Below are 6,000 nucleotides of genomic sequence, written 5' to 3' on the forward strand. Positions count from 1 at the left end.
TATATATAAGGGACAAAATTCTAGCTGAAGTCTTTAAACCTGTAAAGTTTGATAATAATAGCTTAAAGGATGGAAGAAGGAAGTGAAATTGTACAAAGAGGTCTTATATTACACACGAAGTATTATATTATTATTTGAAGGTAAATTGTGATGAGTTAAAAATGCATAATCTAAACCTTAGAGCAGTCATCAAAAATGCAAAAGAACAGATATGGCTAATAAGTGAATAGTGAAGATAACATGAAATCTTAAAAATAAAAAGCTTGAATGGAGAAGCAGAAATATGGAAGAAATCTGTGTCCCTAATGACCGTGGAGCTGACATATCAGCTCTGGACTCTACCTCCTGACTTCTTTTAAGTGAGAAACAAACTTGTTTTATTTTTAAAATTTTTTTATATTAAAAAAATAGAGACAGGGTCTTGCTATATTGTCCAGGCCGGTCTTGAACTCCTGGGCCCAAGCAATCCTCCCACTTTAGCCTCCCAAAGTCCTGGGATTACAGGCGTGAGCCACCATACCCAGCCAAGAAACAAACTTCTATCTTGTATAAAGACATTGCTATTTTGTACTGTGTTATGTATAGCTGAACCTAATCCAATTCACAAGCCTATAGAAGTTTCATGAAATAGAGCATATTTCTCAGAATCAGGTAATCCACGTGTGGCCAGCAATTTCAACATAGTTCTGAGGTTCCTATATTTGTCACTAAAATTCCAGGCATACAGCATCTTTCGTATGGATATCATTTACTATTAGTTTAATTAGTTTTTCTTGAAGGAGAAAACACATGTAAAGTGCTTAGCCCAGCCTTGGAATGCAGCAGATTCTCAGTCAATATGTAGTACTTTGAAACCAAACCACGATAATAAGGTAGATGGCCCACAGGTTAGACATATGTTCGGGTTTGTTCTCCAAAGTCAGGTGTAGAAAAGCATGGTGACATTCACATATATCAAAATCTGTAGATTCCTTTGTGAAATTGTGACTTTACCTCCACCATACATTCTGTACATTTCTTCAGAATCTACAGTCTTTTGAATTCAGGACAGTTCAGTCATGGAAAATGAGTGCACCTACAATTACCATATGCTCAGTCTACATATCTAGTTAAATACCTAAATTTCTTTCACCAAAGGGGCTATCCTTTTGTTGCTTATCTGCAGTTTCCAATTTGGTATATTCAGATATCTAGTCATTTCAGTAAGAAAGTGAATCCTGGGAGACTAAGGTTTTTTGGATCTCTTAAATTCTAGAAAGTTTTTGATCTGTGGACATTGCTCAGTAAACTTCAAGTTTCCTGTACCATCTGACTATATCAAAATCAACTAAAACTGTGTTTCTACTCTTTCCTCAAACAAACATGAATACAGTGTTTGGGACATGAACATAAGGAAAAATCACAATATTGATGTCATTTCTAAAACAACATGAAATAAATATAATTTGCTAGTAAATGAGGAAGAGGAAATTAGATACACGTCTTTTCTTATAACTTGAAGAAACTGCTGCAAACTTATTTTTCTCCTTTCACTGCAAATATTTCATCCACTTCAAATGAACATATCTTCCCATGTTTAGTCCAAATTTCTCATAGTTTATACTAACCCTAGACTGCCTATTGGACTCTTACTGACATTCTTGGGATTTGAGAGTGATAACGTTGTGTGCGTGCGTGCGTGTGTGTGTGTGTGTGTGTGTGTGTGTAATATTCAGATTATAAGTAGGCTATCTCTCAGAATTCTTACCTCCAATATTTCTCCCAAAAATAAAATTATTCTCTTCTAATGTCCTCAAAGTCTCCAAATAGCTCATAGTCAACATAGAACATGTTCCTATTTTAAACCTGTGAATGGCACATAATTTGAAGGCCTGGGCTTTCACTCAAAAGATTTGTAGGCCCCAAATACTGGCTCTGACATTTTAGATATATTTGGAAAATGTCAAAGACAAGCCAGTTAAAATTTCAATGTTTTAAAGGAGTCTGCTTGTACACCAAAGAATGCAGCCTATAAATTCTCAGTATTAGTACAATCAACATATACACAAGCAGTTATTTTGGAATTTTAAATAATACTGTGAATTGAGAGAAGTGGAAAACCCATAAGAGAAGATTTAGATTGTATTTGCATCCCTAAAATAGATATATTTGCTGATACACTAATTACTTAAATTTTTGTATCTCAAATTTCATGTATTCTTTCATGGAATACTTACTGAGCACGGACTATGGTGCCAGACTATGGATACAAAGATTAATTAGTCTTGGTCCTAAGCTTTTTTTTTTATTTTTTATTTTTCTCCTGAGATGGAGTCTTGCTCTGTCACCCAGGCTGGAGTGCAGTGGCGCAATCTCACTCACTGCAAACTCCTCCTCCCGGGTTCAAGCAATTCTCCTGCCTCAGCCTCCCAAGTAGCTGGAATTACAGGCGCCCGCCACTGCGCCCAGCTAATTTTTGTATTTTTGGTAGAGATGGAGTTTCACCATGTTGGCCGGTCTGGTCTCGAACTCCTGACCTCGTGATCCACCTGCCTCAGCCTCCCAAAGTGCTGGGATTACAGGCGTGAGCCACCACGCCCAGCTGGTCCTAAGCTTTTTGATGTTTGGGAAAGGGGAAATGCAGATAAGGGAATAATCAATTTTACATGAGAATAAAGTCAGAAAAACATTTCACAGAGGAGGTGGCAACTGAGCTGAATCCTAAAAAATGAGTAGGTGCTCACAAGCTGAACAAAGACATTTCAGCAGAGCTTGCGATGTTAAAAAAGACATGGGAAGAGCAAAGTAACAGCCCATTTAAAGAACTACAAGCAGTTCAGTATGGCCAGATCATAGGGTGTGACATGGGCCAGGTCAGGAAGTTTCTGAGACCAGATCATAAAAGTCTTATATGCCATGTCATGACAAAGAGTTTGGCAATGAAAAACTGTTGAAAGATTTTAAGCAGAGGAGAGATATAAAATCATACTAGTATTTGACAGAGTGACTAGCTAAGAGAATATGCAGTAATGCAGGTGAGAGATGATGGACAAACCAAGTAACTGTGGGAAATCAAAAGAAGGGGGAGATACCAATGATGTTTCAAGAGACAAAATGAATAGTGCTTGATATGTTGATTGGGTGTAAGAGGTGAAAGAAAGAGAAAGGAAGGATCATGTGGAGGTTTCTGGTCATGTAGCTGGGCATTATATATTATATTCATTAGTATAGAGTAGAAGCAACTTTTTATTGCTTTTTACAGTCAATACTTATTTATATTCATGCATTTACAGTCTTACCAATATTTTATTTTCTGTTGGCTTCGTTTTAGTAAGTATGCAGTGTGTCATTTTAGTTTTATTTATTTATTTATTTATTTATTTATTTATTTATTTATTTATTTATTGGAAACAGAGTTCTGCTGTGTGCCCAGGCTATAGTGAAGTGTCTTCCCAAGCTCAAGTAATCCTCTCACTTCAGCCTCCTGAGTAACTGGGACCACAGGCTTGTGCTACTATGCATAGACAAGATTTTTTAATTTTTTGTAGAGACAGGGTCTCCCTATGTTGCCCAGCCTGGTCTCAAACTCCTGGGCTCAACCGATCCTCCCACCTTGGCCTCCCAAAGTGTTGGGATGAGCTACTGTGCCCATCCCCAACATTGTAGTTTTAATTTACATTTCCTTGATGGTGCATGCAACTGAGTAAATTTTTATAAGAATATTGGCCATTTGCAAATCCTGTCTTCGAAGAGGCTGTTTAAGTTAAATTTTGCCCATTTTAAAATTATATAGTCTTTCTTTTTTTTCTTATTGATTTACAGGTGTTCTTTATATATACTAGTTACCAGTCATCATTCATCAAATATGTGTATGTGTATGCGTGTGTGTGTGTGTGTGTGTATATATATATATATGTAATATTTTCTCCTACCTGGACTAGTTTTTATGTAATCTCAACTTGGGATTCTCTTACCACAAAGGCAATGGGAATTTAGACCCTACACTCATCAGTTATGCAACTTTGGGTTTAGATTTCTCCCAGGAGAATATTTTTTCTTCTAGAGCTCAGGGCAGACAACAAACTGCTTGGTACTTGTCCAGTCTGATAGACTAAATTTTCTGGCTCCTTTTCACCGACCATATAACTTTGATAGGACTTTATGTCCTGGAATTAGCAGAAATCCCAGTGGTAGCCCCTGCACTGCAGATGCAAGAGCACATGTCTTGTCCCTATGTGGGCATTAAAACCCTGGCTACTAGCTGCCAGGGCATATATTCAGCCTTCTGACTTTGAGTCTCTCCCTACCCCCCACTATACCATCCCCAGCTTTTTTTTTTTTTTTTTTTCTTCTTACAACAGGAATTTTTCTTTCTCTCAAGCTTGGTTATGTATTTCACTATTGTTTTAGTGGTTATATTTACCCAACATTTCTACATATTCATATCAGAAAAGGTGGCTTCCATTAGCTCAGTCTGCCACGATGTAGGAACCTATTTTCCATTCATTTTTGAAAATTATTTCAGACACTTTGCCATAACTACCTACATTACTCTTTTTCTAAAAGTATTTCAGGGATACTTGTAAGAACACATCTGACTTTCTAAAATTCTACTTTATTCATGTTTAAGTAGAAAAGAAACATACTGTTGGTTAGGCATCCCCATCTCCAGATTTGTAATGTAGAATCTTATTACATTGTTAGAGAATCCTGGAGATCTGGAACAGGGTCAGGAGATAGTTTAGGGTAACAGCTATATTTAAATTTGGTAAATTAAAAGAATAATAAACTCATTAAAAGAATATAAACTCAGAAAGCTCAGTTTAATTCTCCCTATTTCATCCCTCCAGCTGGGTGCCCACATAACCCAATCCTTTCTTGTAAGTTTCCTCTACTTCTCCAAGTTACTTTAGAAACTAAAGTAGCAAGTTATGCCCTAAATGCCTCAGTTTTTGTTTTAAATCTCTTTATAGACCTGAGTACAGGAATCCTGGATTTTGCTAATTAAACTTTCCTATTTGAGTTCTGCCTTTTTGGAGACTGATTCCTCAGAACTAGCTTTCCCGAGTGGTACTGCTTTTAATATTTTGTCACATAATCCCCCCCAAGCAGTTTCATGCTTTGCCTTAATTATCCTGTGTCTCCTCCTGCTCCTCCAGCCTCCATAGTTACCTCTCAGGGATATTTCTTCACGACTCCACCCCACTGCATCAACGTACAAAGCACCCAGGCTCCAGCCTCCCGTCCTGAGTCACCCCATGCCCCCTTCTAGTGTTACCAGCTCAGGCTCCTGCCCTGCGTCTTGTCTCTTCTCAGATAAAATCAGTATCATGTAGTATTAGCATAAGTGCAGTTTCATCCATTTGGCTAGACTTAGCCAGCCTGGAGATTTTCAGTTGATGGAAGGTTTTTTTAAAAATGCACAATTTAAAAATCTTTTTGTTATAGAAACTTCCAAAACACACAGAAGGAGAAAGAATAATCTAATGAACCCCATGTACCCATCATCCAACTGCAATAGTTTCAATTCTTTGTCAATCTTGTTTTATCTCTACCTCCACCACACCCACTGGTTTATTTTGATACAAATCCCAGATGCCCTAAAATTTATTTTGTATTTCCATATGTGATTCTAAAAAGGGGGATTTTTTTTTAAAAGCATAAGCACAATAACTCCATCACACCTAAAAGTAAAAACCCCAAATATTTTCTCAATATTCTCAAATATCCAGTTTTTAAAAATTGAGATCCAAATAAAGAATATGCATGACATTGGTTGATGTATCTCTTATGTCTCTCTTTTTTAAAAAACCTTTGCATTATGGAAAGTTTCAAACATATACAAGGCAAACAGAGTAATATATGTACTCTATATCTAGCTTCAACAATGATCAATTGTCTATAACTCTTATATCATCTATACCTTCACCTACTCCCCAACTCAATTGTTATTTTTAACAGTTCTTTTGAGGTAACATGTATTAGTTGTACAGCTTTGACAAATGAATATACCAGTGTAAC

This window comes from Theropithecus gelada, chromosome 13, assembly GCF_003255815.1.
Source record: "Theropithecus gelada isolate Dixy chromosome 13, Tgel_1.0, whole genome shotgun sequence".
In the NCBI taxonomy this organism is placed as follows: domain Eukaryota; kingdom Metazoa; phylum Chordata; class Mammalia; order Primates; family Cercopithecidae; genus Theropithecus; species Theropithecus gelada.